Source organism: Corylus avellana, chromosome ca11, assembly GCF_901000735.1.
Source record: "Corylus avellana chromosome ca11, CavTom2PMs-1.0".
Lineage (NCBI taxonomy): Eukaryota > Viridiplantae > Streptophyta > Magnoliopsida > Fagales > Betulaceae > Corylus > Corylus avellana.
Genome location: NC_081551.1, coordinates 6,789,194 through 6,805,052, shown reverse-complemented (window position 1 = coordinate 6,805,052; position 15,859 = coordinate 6,789,194).

Sequence of the window (15,859 nt, the reverse complement as noted above, 5' to 3'; positions counted from 1 at the left end):
CTATAGAAGATGGAGTACAATGCCACCAAATAGATTCAGTAGCATGGTTGCAGACTTCTTTTGCTAGCACATGTGCAGCCATGTTAGCCTCCCGTTTCACATGAACAAACCTGGAACTACCCATTGACAACGACCCTGCTTTAACATCCTCCACGAAATGCCCATAGCTGCTATCACAAAGGCTTTTGGAGTTCACTGCGTTTACAATTTGTAGTGCATCGTATCAAACTGTATTAAACTAACCTATTTAGTTAGTTTTACAGTTTGGGAAGTAAGCCGGTAGCTGGTTTGTTATTCTTCATGCACGTGTTAAATGTGCATCACATGTAATAAATTCAGTAAGATTAGTTTCTGATCAGTTAGATTAGTTTCAGATTAGTTGGCTTGATAATCTAGTATAAATACATAGCATTGCTCAATGTAATCTTTATCGAGTAAATGAGAATCAGTTCTTCTCTTTTATTTTGTTTTCCTGTTATGGTATCAGAGCATGATTCAATTGGCTGTGGCCTCCCATCTCTCATTGTTGTACTGTTGGCTTGGATGTCCTCCCGCCACATGTGAGGAGGCGTACATGTTGAAAGTCTCACATTGCTTGGGTATTAAGGAAATGGTCATTTATGAAGGTGAGGAAAAATTCCAACTCTTAAACTAACTTTTGAATTGAGTTAGATACATAATCCATTTCTAATAAAAAGTAAAATCCGAGAATTGGGTCGGTGCTCATTTCTACGAAGAGAAGTCCAAAGACGGAATTGTCAAATTTACGAGCACCGCAGACTTCGACGCGCACGGCGCACCAATGCACAATCAAACTTACGAGGACCACACACCCTCTGTAATTAATGTTTCCACCTACTCAAGAGACTTTAAGTCTTTAACAAGAGAATCCCATTCAACTTTAATGGATTGTGGCACAAATTTAGCATGAAATACCTTTTAAAAAAAAAAACCACCTGATTATATCACTTTAATCAGTTTTCCTTTTTTTAAGAAAAATAATTTAAAGGGCGCGGCAGTATGAAGTGGGGGAGGTGGTGGCCAACAAGCCACCACCAGAGGGAGGAGGTGCACGACTACCCCCAGCCACTTTTGGGACCACCCTTCCAATCCCCCACTTGGGTGGCTGCCGGCAGATAGCCACCCTTTCTAAATATTTTTTTTAAATAAAATAAAAAATTAATAATTAGTTTTTTTTTTTTTATTTATTCTTGCCTCAGATTTGGTATAATCAGGTAGTTTTATGTTTATTTTCTTAAGCTTAGGGTTGGTATGATAAGCTTATGTGTCAACTTTTTATTGGTGGCACAAAGGGGTAGGTTTGTGCCACAACCCCACAGAAGTTGCTCTCCTTTAACAATACCTAGTACCCGGTTCTCTAGATGGAATAGGATCTTTGTCTTTTCAAATGAAATTGAGAGTATTCATTAAGTAAAAAGATGGATAATATTATCAATTTTGTCCTTCAACTTTAATGTTAAGACAATATTACCCATCATTTTACAACAAATGAATATTCTTCATTTCATTTGAATCAACGTTTATATCTTCAAAGGCGAGGGAACAATGTAATTAATGTTGAAATTAAATGGCAGAAAGTTGGCATGGAATTCTTAGGAAGAAAGTGTTACACTTTTATTGAAAATTCCGCAGGGACTTGTATCAATGAACTAACTTAGTTACTACTTGACAAATCTCTCCCAATGCTTTGTAGGTTGCAGTCAAGTAATATAGGCTTCAGCGTGGCACAAGGGTTACGCACCGAAGGAAACTTCTTCATACATTTCTCAATAATTTAAATAGAGGAATGTTACCTCTTTCTTCTTCTTTTTTCCTAGTATTTTTCTAGTCTTACCTAGATATTATATTTTGCTTTTTTTTTTTAGGGATTAATAGGGTATGTAAGTTTTTTTAGAAAATAATATCTACGTAGAACCATAAGAACATAAAAATAATAAAAAAAAAAATTAAAAAAATTTTAAATAAAATAAATAAAAAAACTATAGCATTTCTCATTTAAATAGGACATGTGTGGGACGGGTGGCACATGTAAGGTACATGCTTTACTCGTTAGAGAAAAATTGAATTGTATTACAAATTAAAGTTCATTGTATCACATGGCCATAAGACTATTACAAGTCCAGATGCATGTAATTGGAATGGGATCTTAGGCTATGAAATTATAAAATTGAAAGGGAATATCTTCCGTTCGGTCATGGCGTAAATGACCCAATTTACGCCCACCAACCAGAAGATGACAAATCAGCTTATTTCAACTTACAAAATGTACTTACCCACACTAGAATATACCACCCCACCTGTTCTTAAAATGAAACCAAAAGTTCTCTTACAAAAAACCCCTGCCCATCGGCTCTCTTACAAAATAATTTCTACATCATCAATTACAAACCAATCGAAGGATGGTTTTACAGCCCTATAAAACAAATTTTCTACATTTCACTAACATTAAAACACAGTTACAGCCCTAACTCAAAACACATGTAGTAATCACAAAATTTCTCAGAACTCACCGGTGGAGGAATGGTTTTTTCTAATTCCCTCGGCCGGAGCAGCGGTGGCGAACCGTTGGAGTAGCCTGGCAACGTGGGCTTGGCGGAGTTGGGCGTGGGCAGAGCTGGGCGGCTGGTCAATGCAACGCTGGGCGACGTGGGCTTCGAGGGAGGTGGCAGCATCTTTGCCGGGGAGGGGCCGACGTGGTCTGGGTAGTGGACTTTGAGAAAAATTTTAGGTTCAAACTATTTGGTAAGCTTTTGTTAGGGATATTATCAGGTGAAGTTTGTTGTTTGAGTTATTATCCTGTGACCCAAGCTTATTTTGTATGTTGAAATAATATGAGGTGGCAGCATTTGAGTGGAAGGCAGAAAACATGAAATGGTAAGAGTACATCTTGGGTCTCTTCCTTTATGTAACCCTAAAAATAAAATAATATTAATAATAAGAGATAGAAACAAGAGAAGAGAGGTAATGAATTGTTGTTGTGTTTACAGAGTTCTTATACATATAGTGTTATTTATAAACAAAAGTGGGAGTTTAGATTTGGGATTAGTTTGCATCTATGAAAAGTGCTCTTAATTCGTTGCATATCATAAAATGTCTACCGTGGGGCTCGTTTTGTTCTTCTCTGGGTGTGGGACTCCCTCCCACTATATCTACACCACCCAGAAGATATCTCCTAAACGCGCGCACACACACACACACACACACATATATATATATATAGCATTTACTGTTAGAGATAATGCAAAATGTGTTCCTATTACTTAGCTTGTTTGTTGAGTAGTGGGTTAGTGGTTCCTATTTAATAGCTTGTTATTTGTTTCAGCATTATCTTAATTGTATGCACGTTGAGTCCTTAAGTCTAGGAATTTAGTTACTTAGTGCTCCATGTTATTCTAATAGTAGTTAAAGTGGATCCTTGTTTTTAGGAGTAAATGGTTTAATTGTAGTCTATTTAAATGTTTTACATTAATGAATTATCACATCAGTTTTATTCAGAATATATCTGTTCTCACTTTGTTTTAGCTCTCTCATCCTAACAGTTGTAGAGAGAAGACTATTGCTTGTGCATCTATCTTTTTTTATTTCCAACATTTGGTATCAGAGCTAAATTCATGGCAAGCAGCAGTGTTAACCCTTCACAGCCATCACTCCCACTCTTTCAAGGAGCTGGGTATGACATTTGGAGTACAAAGATGAAGACTCTCTTTATTTCCCAAGACCTATGGGATTTAGTAGAGAAAGGTTATTCAGAAACTAGTATTTCCGTAGACACACTCAAAGAGCTTTGAAAGAAAGATGCCAAGGCGTTGTTTTTCATTCAACAAGCTGTGGTTGAATCCATCTTTCCCCAAATTGCTGCTGCAACAAAGTCAAAGGATGCTTGGGATGCATTACAGAATGGGTATCAAGGTAATGCCAAAGTATTGACCATCAAACTTCAAACTCTTCGCATAAATTTTGAAAGTTTGATGATGAAAGAAGGTGAGTCTATGCATGATTATTTCTCTAATATGCTAGACGTTGTGAATCAAATCAGAAAATTTGGTGAAAATTTATCTGATCATAAAGTAATTGAAAAAATCTTGAGAAGTATGCCTAAGAAGTATGGTCATGTGGTGGCTGCTATAAAAGAATCTAAGAATTTAAGTGTGCTAACAGTTGATGAATTATTTGGTTCATTGCAATCTCATGAACACAGTATGAAAAGATATGAAGAAAATTCTATCGAAAATGCATTTCATACTAAATTGCAGTTTTCTAAAGGCAAAACAAGTGGTGGCAGTAATGAATTTGTAGGCAAGGGTTCAACCACAAGAGGGCGTGGAGGCCATTTCTTTCGTGGAAGAAGAGGTGGACGAGGTCTAGACGTTCAAGTAACAACTACCACTATCACAATGGAAGAAAAACTGATGATGAAGGCGAAAATTCTTACCGTAAGCCTCAATGTTATTATTGTAAGAAATATGGTTGTAGGCTCAAAGAAAAACAAGTAAACTTTACTGAGGAAAAAGAGAAAGATGAAACAGAAAGTTTGTTTCTTGCTTGTTATTCTGCTAAAGAAGGTACACCAAATGTTTGGTATATGGATAGTGGGTGCAGTAATCACATGACAGCCAATTTAGAAGACTTCACTAGCTTGGACAAATCTATTTCAAGCAAAGTGAAGATGGGTGATGGAACCATGGTTGAAGCACATGGCAAAGGTAATATAAAGCTGAACTCATGTGGAATGGACAACATATATAATGTTTTATATGTTCCTGATTTGGATACAAATTTGTTAAGTGTGGGGCAATTTTTAGAAGAAGGTTATTGTCTTATTTTTGAAGATTTATCATGCTATGTGTATAAAGATATAACCAAGCAGCATTTGTTAGTCCATGTCCCTATGGCTAAGAACAAAATTTTTCCTCTTAATATTGTTGGGGAAAAACAAGCACTTAAGGCTTTATTTTTAGATGATAATTGGTTGTGGCATCATAGATATGGACATCTAAATTTTAGAAGCTTGAAGGTTTTGGGTGAAAATAATTTGGTGGATGGTTTGCCTTCAATTCAGCATGTTGATGCTTTGTGTGAAAGTTGTGTATTTGGAAAGCATCATCGCAATGTTTTTCCTAAGGGGGAAGCAAGAAGGGCCTCAAAACAAATTGAATTGGTGCATGCAGACGTTTGTGGGCCTATGCGAACTCCCTCACTTAACAACAGAAAGTATTTTATTGTCTTTGTGGATGATTATAGCAGGATGACTTAGGTGTATTTTGCTAAGGAAAAATCTGAAGTTTTTTCAATTTTCAAGAAGTTCAAGAATCAAGTTGAGAAACAGAGTGGTAACTCTTTGTAGATTTTGCGAACTGATCGTGGTGGTGAGTTTCTCTCCTAGGAGTTTGACAGTTTTTGTGAAGATTTTGGCATTTTCAGGCAATTGACAGCTAGTTACACCCCTCAACAAAATGAGGTTGCGGAGAGGAAAAATAAAAGCATTATGGAAATGGCTAAAAGCATGCTTAAAGCCAAAGGAATTCCAAACAGTTTTTGGGCTGAAGCTGTTCATAGAAGTCCTACATCGGCATTGCAACACCAAACTCCTTTTGAAGCATGGCATGGTTGGAGATACAAGGTAACTCATTTTAAGATTTTTGGTTGCATTGCCTATGTTCATGTTCCTTCTCAAAAGAGGCATAAACTTGAAGATAATAGTGTGAAGTGCATATTTATGGGTTATAGTATGGATACTAAAGGATATCGGTGTTATGATCCTCTCACAAAAAAACTAATTGTTAGTCGTGATGTTTTGTTTGATGAGAAAAATGCTTCGAATTGGAATAAGCAACAACATTTTCCTTTGACAATCCAAGAGAATGATAACTTGGTGGATGAGATAGTGGAGCATGAAGGTGAAAGTTGCCCATCTAATCCTTCAAGTCCTTTCACACCTAGAAATTGCCCACCTAGCTCTTCAAGTTCTTCATCTTTCTCTTCCCCTAAATCACCACCGAAAAAAGTGAAGGACTTGAGAGAGATATATGAGCAAGGTGAAAGATGTCATTTTACACAGGTTAATGAGCCAAGGAACTTTCTAGAAGCTGTTCAAGACAAAGAATGGTGTGTTGCTATGGATGACGAAATTAAAGCTTTGGAGAAAAACAAGACATGGGAGCTTGTGGATTTGCCAAATGGAAGAGCAGTTGTTGGGTTGAAGTGGATCTACAAGATTAAATACAAATCAGATGGCACAATTCAAAAGTACAAGGCTCGACTAATTGCAAAAGGTTACATGCAGCATGAAGGTATTGATTTTGAAAAAACTTTTGCTCTGGTAGCTAGATTTGATACCATTTGAACTGTTATAGCTGGAGCTGCTAACCATAAATGGAGTGTTTATCAATTTGATGTCAAATCAGCATTTTTAAATGGTGTTTTGGATGAAGAAGTGTTTGTGCAGCAACCACAAGGTTATGAGGTGGAAGGTAAGGAGATGAAAGTGTACCAGTTAACAAATGCGCTTTATGGCCTCAAGCAAGCACCAAGGGCTTGGTATGATCGAATTAATGGTCATTTTGAGCAACATGGGTACCAAAGGAGTGAAAGTGAGCCAACCTTGTATGTCAAAACAAGAAGGGCTAGTGAGGTACTTATTGTGTGTCTGTATGTAGATGATCTTATTTACACCGGTAATTGTGCTATTTTGTTGGAGGAATTCAAAAGAATTATGATAAGTGAGTTTGAAATGACGGATCTTGGCTTGATGAGTTATTTTTTTGGGTTGGAAGTGAAGCAATGTGATTAAGGAATTTATATGTCTCAAAAGAAGTATGCAAGTGATCTTCTTGGGAAGCTTGGAATGCATGATTGCAACCCAATGAAGACCCCTATGAATACCAATCAGAAATTCAGTTTGAATGACGGAGAAGAAAAGGTTGATGTTGGTGATTATCGAAGTTTGGTAGGAAGTTTGTTGTATTTAACAAATAGCAGGCCTGATATAATGTATGGTACAAGTTTTTTGTCAAGATTCATGCAAAGTCCAAGCAAGCTTCATTATGGTGCTGCCAAAAGGGTGCTGAGATATAAAAAGGGGACGTGCTCCTACGGTCTTTTGTATACTAATGCTAACAATTTGAAATTATGTGGTTTTTCCGATAGTGATTGGGCAGGTTCATTGGATGATCGTAGAAGTACGACAGGGTACGTCTTCAATCTTGGTTTAGGAGTAATTGCATGGAGTTTAAAAAAACAATCATCTACTGCATTGTCATCTTCTGAAGCTGAGTATATTGTTGTAACCTCGACATCTTGTCAAGCTATTTGGCTAAGGAGAATATTAGAAGACATGAAGCAACATCAACAGGAAGCTACAATTATTCATTATGACAACCAGTCCACCATTGCAATGACAAAGAACCCGATGTATCACAACCGTACAAGAAATATAGAGACAAGGCATCATTTTATCAGAGAATTGGTTAGCAAAGGAATCATCAAGATTGTATACCGTGCTACAAATAAGCAACTTGCAGATATATTCACAAAGCCCATTCCTTCAGATAAATTCTTTTATTTTAGAGAATTGTTAGGAGTTGTAAACATTATGCATTAAAGGGGAGTGTTAGAGATAATGCAAAATGTGTTCCTATTACTTAGCTTGTTTGTTGAGTAGTGGGTTAGTGGTTCCTATTTAATAGCTTATTATTTGTTTCAGCATTATCTTAATTGTATGCACGTTGAGTCCTTAACTCTAGGAGTTTAGTTACTTAGTGCTCCATGTTTATTCTAGTAGTAATTAAAGTGGATCCTTGTTTTTAGGAGTAAGTGGTTTAATTGTAGTCTATTTAAATGTTTTACATTAATGAATTATCATATTAGTTTTATCCAGAATATATATGTTCTCACTTTGTTTTACCTCTCTCATCCTAACAGTTGTAGAGAGAAGACTATTGCTTGTGCATCTATCTTTTTTTATTTCCAACATTTACGGGTAGTTTGCAGTAGTGCTATTTTTTATTTTTTATTTTTTTTAGTTCAGTAGTGCTATATTTAAATTGTGAAGGAGTAATGCTAATCTTTATATTTATTCTATTTTCGTTAATGTAGCATATTTTAAGTAGGAGTGGGCAAATTAACCGATTACCGATTACCGATTACCAGCTGTATACCGATTTCGACCAAACCGATATTAACGTAACCATTTAACCAATATTCTTATCGGTTAAAAATTTTGTATCGAAATTCTTATCAGTCCGGTTCGGTCCGGTTAACCATTTGTTATTGGTTAACTGTTTTAATCGATAAGAACCGGTATGATTTTAAGGAGCCCTACTAAATGGCAAACGTTGGACCTTAAAAAATAAAAATAAAAACAAAAAATGAACTTTTTTTTGGGGAAAACGAGCCTCTTTCTCTCTTTCCACATTTTTGGACAAAGCTCTCTCTTTCCTCTTCCCTTTCTCTACACCTATGGCAGGCCGCCGGAGACCACGATTAGCGAGCACAACTGACAATCCACCTACATCTCCGGCGACAAGCTACTACCGTCAAAATCCCCAAATTTCGAAATTCTCAACCCATTATCTAACTCCATTTTCCCTTTCCCCCCACCGATGGCTGCTGAGTGCCGGTGTCAAAATCCATCTTCTCTCTCTCTTTCTTTCTCGCATTGCTCTGAGTCGGCGTTGTGGTCTTTGGTGGCCTGTGAAGGGAGAGGAAAGAGGAAAGAGGAAAGAGAGAAGGAGAGATTTGTCTGAAATGAGGGAAGAGAGAGAGAGAGAGAGAGAGAGTCACATGTGCGTTTTTGTAACCTTTTTTTTTTTTTCGAAGTGATTGAGATGAAAAACTAATAATGATATAAGGAGTATTAGAGTCCTCCTAGAGTCATCCCAAATGTGAAGTGGTATTTAAAATCACCAATAGATCAAAATTCAATAATGATCATCTCAAATTTAATGGTAATTTTAAATGCCACATCACATTTGAGATGACTCTAGTTTTCCTTATATCATTACTCAAATCGATATAAAATAAGTGTGATAAACAAATTTGAAAGACATTACATTATTATCGTTTTGAACACAGATAGTGTAGCCAAGAATTAGGCAGAAATAATGAATGTAAAAGACAAAATCCTAGATTACACTTGCTAAGCTTTTCACTATTTTAGAGCACTCGCAACGGCATTACTATTTTAACAATCAACTTTCACTATTCCATTTATATATTTTTTTTTTCAAAGATTTATTTATTCTTTTTCTAACTATTAAAGGATGATAAAGACCAAAAAGAAAAAGGGGTAGAGAGAAATAATTTTTTATTCATTTGTTGAATAAATAATACTCACTATTAATAGTGGGTACCGATCATTCACTTTTTTTTTTTTGCTAAAGTAGTGAGGCTAAGAAAGAGAGATTTTAAGCATTTTCACCAAATCACCTCCCTAATTTAACCAAAAAATAATTTTGGTGAGACTGCAAATAATGCTCTTATGCCTAACTTGATTGGGGGTCACGCACTTTCCAATTGGACTCACCCAAGAGAGAAGCATATGAAAATTGTGCAAAAGAAGTACCAAGAAAACCCTTAGCTTCAAGATTTCGTTTGAAGTTAAATATAAAATAGGGATAATTACCTTTTGCCCCTATAAACTATAGCGTCTTGGCATTTTCTTTCTATGAACTACCAACTATGACTTCTGACCCTATCAAACTATCATCTTAAAAAGCCTCATTCCGTCAGTCAAAGGGGTTAAAATTGACGGTCAACAGTTATGTGCAAGTCATGTGCCATTTTAAATTTTTTTTTTCGCTTTTGCCCTCACTTCAAACCCAAAAAATGATGCTTATACCCTCCTAAACCCAAATCCAACGCATAAAAACAATTTAAATGAGGGCAAAAGTGGAAGAAAAAAAATTTAAAATAGCATATGACTTGCACATAACTTGCACATGACTGTTGACCGTCAATTTTAACCCATTTGACTGACGAAAATGAGGTTTTTGTCATAAGATGGTAATTTGATGGAGTCAGATGTCATAATTGATAGTTCATGGAGATGAAGTGTCAAGGCACTATAGTTCATGGGGGCTAAAGGTAATTACCTCTATAAAATATTTCTAAAAGTACCAAAAAAAAAAATTCCAAAACCCATTATACACACGAGCCCATAGTAGCTTGTGTCATCAATCAATCAGAAAAAAAAAAAAAAAAAAAAAAAAAAAAAAAGAGATTTGGCGGGAGTTTGATTTCGCACTCAAATCTTTCTCAAATCAAAATCAAAATCAAAATCCAATAGAAACACCCCCAAATCTCACAAAAACCCTTCAAACCCTGATCAGTCAACTTGGACAGGAGCACTTGGTCTGTAAAATTGAAGAAGTCACTTTATAGGCTGAAGCAGTCTCCAAGGCAGTGGTATAAGCAGTTTGACTCCTATATGATCAAAATTGGCTACAGGATGTGAGTATGACTGTTATGTGTATGTGAGAAGCATTGATGATAACTCATTTATTTTTTTGTTACTGTACGTGGATGATATGCTTATTGCAGCTAAGAGTATAGTGAAGGTTAACAAACTGAAAGTTTTGTTGAATAGAGAATTTGACATGAAGGATTTGGGCGCAGCCAAGAAGATTCTTGAGATGGAGATTCGCAGAGACAGGGATGCCAAGAGATTGTCACTATCTCAAGCCGGCTATGTGAAGAAGGTGTTGGAGAGGTTTAGCATGAAGAATGCAAAACCAGTAAGCACACCTTTGGCGAATCATTTTCGTTTGTCTACCTCACAGTGTCCAAAGACAGTTGAAGAAACTGAAGACATGTCTAAAGTCCCATATGCCAGTGCAGTGGGGTGTTTGAATATATGCTATAGTATGTACCAGGCCAGATTTGGCTAATGCAGATAGTGTGGTGAGCAAGTACATGGTGAATCCGGGGAGACAGCACTGGGATGCAGTCAAATGGATTTTCAGATACTTGAAAGGTACTACAGAGTATGGCATCACTTTTGTCAGATAGAAAAGTGATTTGTCAGTTGTCAGATATGTGGATGCAGATTATGTAGGGTATTTGGATGACAGGAGGTCGACCACAGGTTAGTTCACTCTTGCAGGAGGACCCATATGTTGGAGGTCTATGATCCAATCTACGATTGCAATGTCCACGACTGAGGTGGAGTACATGATGGCGGCTGAGGCTGCATAGGAAGCTTTGTGGCTTTCAGGGTTAGTTAGGGAGCTGGGTATTCAGCAAGGCGGAGTTCTGTTGTATTGTGACAGTCAGAGTGCCATTTACTTGGCAAAGAACCAAGTGTATCATACTAGAACCAAACACATTGATGTGAGGTTTCACAAGATTAGGGAATTGGTTGCTACAGGTGAATTGTTACTTGAGAAGATTCACTCTTCTGAGAATGCAGCGAACATGTTGACGAAGCCTGTTACCGCAAACAAGTTCAAGCACTGCTTGGACTTGACAAATATCTCCAGGTGTTAGAAAGGAGAGAAGAGAAGGCTACCTCCCCAAACCTATTAGTTCCAGGCGTAGGCCCAATACTTGATTATCTTCAAAGAAGTGAATACTCACCAAGGTGGAGATTATTGGAACAAGTGGCTCATATTCTACTACTGGCCCATTGGGTGTAATTAGTTTATGTGGGCCTGGGGACAAATAAGTTGTAGGGGGTATTTTGAGGTTTTCCAAAGTACTTACAATTAGGGTTTTCCTATAAATATGTTATGTTGTAACCCTAAATCATTGAATAGAAAAATATAGCCGCACTCTCTCCTGTGGACGTAGGCACATTGCCGAACCACGTGAATCTGTGTCTCAACTCTCTCTTGATCTCTCTCTTTTCGATTCTATTTTATTCATCATTGTTGTATACGGTAACATCAAAATGGAAGTTTGAGAAAATTATCAATCATGAGTTGATACAGTAAGCAATACTTTCTGATTAATAGAATTGAACTTTTCTCTGTTAATTTTGCTTTCAGAAGAAGCATTTAGAGCTAGCCAAGGATGCCAATGACCTTGTTGAGCAGCAAAGGGCCAGTACCCAACTTGGTCGTACTTACCATGAAATGTTTTTGACATCTGACAATGACCACCTCTCAGTTCGGAATGCCAAGAAATATTTTAAGTCTGCCATGATGCTTGTGGAGACTCTAAAGGAGAGCCCATCTTTTAAGGATAGTAAATTCTTCCTCAAGGAATATATTGATGCACATAATAACATAGGAATGCTTGAAATGGATCTTGATAACTTGGAAGAGGCCCCAAAAATCTTAACTATAGGATTACAGATTTGTGGGGACGAAGAGGTAGAGGAAGACAATGATGCACGCAGCAGGCTCCATCACAACCTGGGAAATGTTTACATGGAGCTCAGGATGTGGGATAAAGCTCGGGAGCACATTGAGAAGGACATTATAATTTGTAAGAGAATTGGGCATTGTCAAGGGGAGGCAATGGGGTATATCAATCTTGGTGAATTGCATTATAGGGTTCAAAAGTATGAGGAGGCACTTTGTTGCTACCAGAAGGCGCTTGAACTGGCAAAATCCATGGAAGATGAGGATGCTTTGGCTAAGCAAATTGATCAAAATATTGAAACTGTAAAAGAAGCTATTAAAGTAATGCATGGCTTGAAAAAAGAAGAGCAGAAGCTGAAGAAGCTGACAAGAGAGACGGCCACTGCAAAAGGAACACCACTTGAGAGGAAGTGTCTGCTTCAGCAGAATGCATGTCTTGATTCCCTCATAGAGAAATCAAGAATCTTTGCATGGGTGAAGGTATATATTCTGCTCCCTATACATTTTCTCTTCCTTTGTGCTTTTCTTAACTGCCAGGTGGCATTTCAGCATGAGAGATATCTTGTAAATATTTTGGATGGAGTCACATTTGTTTTCTTATTTGAGATAGAGCACCATTAGGCTTGCAAATCCATGTTTAAACTAGATATGATCTTTCAATATGCAATTTTTCATCAGGCTTCCAAAGCTTGTTTCCTTTTGGCTAAGATGGGTTTGTATACAGGTGTCAAGAGTGTGTTTCACCATATGGTTATTCATCATCTGAAGAGTTTCATATGCTGCTATAATATTATCCATAATCAACCGCCCCACAATAAAGCCACTTCGGGCTGGCGAAATAATATGGGGAAGAATTTTCTTTATTCTATTTGCAAGGACCTTAGAAACCAATTTGTATATTAAAGGCCTGTTTGGGAGTGCGATTTCAATAAGTGAGATTTTAAAAATTGCGCTTTTAAAAATTGCATTTTTAAAATCGCACAGGCATTTGGTAAAACATACTAAAAACTACTTTTTTTATCAATTGAGTGTTTGGATAAAATTAGTATATAATTGTGGTTTCATGATCAAATTACCAATAAGGATGAACAAGACAGAGAGGATGAAGAAAAAAAAAAGAGAAAAGAAAGGTTTTAATATATTTTAGGTGGGTATTCTTGGTATTTTTTTTATTCCCGTTCTAAAAGAGATAACTATTGCGCCAAATATCTTTTTAATAGAAATCATGATTTTATTTTAAATTCGCACTTTTTCAAATAAGCACCCTCTAATCAGCTTATAGAAATCGCAGATTTTTTTACGATTTTAAAATTTGCGTTTTTAAAATTGCAATCTCAAACACTCTAAAGTTGCGATTTGGTTTAAAATCACAGATTATTTTTAAAAAAACGTACTCCCAAACGCACCCTAAGTAGCATAAATGCATTAAATATTATGCTTAAGCGTATAAACTGGGCGTATTATTTTATAAATTTCCATACCAAATTTTATCATTTTATAATGCCAACGCTAATGAGCTAAGGTTCACTTTGGTATATATTAAGTACTTTTTTTTTTATATATTTTTTCAGTGTGGGACACAACACTCACAAGTGCACTCACTACAATCTCTTTCTCACTTGTGAATCCCTTCACATTGACCCAATTCCCCTTCGCTTGTGAGTCTTTTTACATTTTCAAGATTGTCTCACGTCAAGAGTTGCGGATGGAGACACAACACTAAACCCCAACGTGTCCGCGTCCAGACACCCGTCACAGGAAAGTAACCATGGCTCTGAAACCATTTGTTGGGAGATAAAGGGGAGCCATTTGTTGGGAGATAAAGCGGTTACGGAGTTTTTACCAAGAGTACATTAATATACATAATTAGACACAACTCTAGCCCAAAAGCCTAAGCTAATGGGCTAAGGTGCACTTAGGTATATTAAGTACTCTTTTCTTTTATATTTTTTCAATGTAAGACACAACACTCACAAATACACTCACAGCAATGTGGGACTCTCTTCTTTCAATACTCTTTCACATCATCCATTTAAAACATTATCAAATCATAAATTATATATATACATAATAATTTTGAAAATTCTTTAACACAATCTAGCATTTTTAGCATTTTCTGCCACACATGCTCATGCAAACAACTCGACTGATCTTGAGCAATTAATTCATACATATACTATTTTCAAGAGGTATCTCAATCAGTTGGGGACCACGTCTCATAAAGCGAAGGCTACTAGTTTGAATCTCTCCTCCTTTTGTGTGGACATGTCAAAAAAAAAAAATCATACATATGCTTATGCAAACAACCGGACTCAATTTTAGGCCTTTATATAATTATTCATTTTTTTCTTCAAGCTGTTTTAGTTTCCCTTAAACCACTACTAATAATTATTTCTTATCACTGCTATCCATTATTCTAATCGTTGCCACCCAAAATCCGTACTATTAAAAACTTTAACTTTCTTTCAACTCCAGCCCCTTCTTCTTATTATTCTTCATTTTGCATCCCAAAAAAAAAAAAAAATTTGAGGCTAAAAAAATAAGGGCACGAGAGTTTATAAATTGTAGCATCAAAATGATTTTTGTGATGCTACACCTACTCGAGCAAGTTGGCTGAGACAACAAGGACAAAAATTGAAAGACCATGATAATTTTACATAAGGACAAGAATGAAGAAATTCATAATAATATAATAAATTGCGGAATAATAAAATAAGACACAAGATTTTTACGTAGTTCAGTCTATGATCTACATCAACAGATAAAGCCCTAAGGGCTATATTATGCTTTTATTCAATTAAGGGGAAAGTCCACATAACCCCCTCAAACTACCACTCAATTGACAATGTCCCCCCCAAACTTTCAATTGTGACAATGTCCCCCCCAAACTACCACAAATTGTCAATGTTCCTCCCAATGACGAAATTACCCTTAGTAAAATATAAACAAAAATACTAAAACTTCTAGAAAAAACCCAAAACTAAAAAAAAAAAAAAAAAAAATCCAAACTTGGCCAATTTTTTCTTTTTTAAAATTAATTTTATAAGAACAAAATTAAAAAAATTTCGATTTTTTTTTTTTTTATAAAAATTGAAAATTTTCGTTTTTTTTTTATTTTTTATTTTTTTTTATAATTTTATTTAAATAAAAATTTACGTTTTAAAAAATAAAATTTTCGCTTAATAAAATGAAATTTTTTGTTTTTTAAAACTAAATAAAAAAAATAGTTTTTTTCTTTTAAAAAAAAAATTAAAAAAAATAAAAATTTTTGTTTAAAAAAAATGTTTTTTTTTTAAATATTATTTTTAAAATAAAATTTTTCGTCTTTTTAAAAAATCAATTTTTTTTTTTTAAAAAATTTATAGGGATATTTTTGTCTTATTGAGAAATCTATATGGGCATTTTTGTCTTATTGCAAGCTTTGGGGGGACATTGACAATGTTTTGGTAGTTTGGAGGGGACATTGTCACAATTGAAAGTTTGGAGGGGACATTATCAATTGAGTGGTAGTTTGAGGGGGGTATGTGGACTTTACC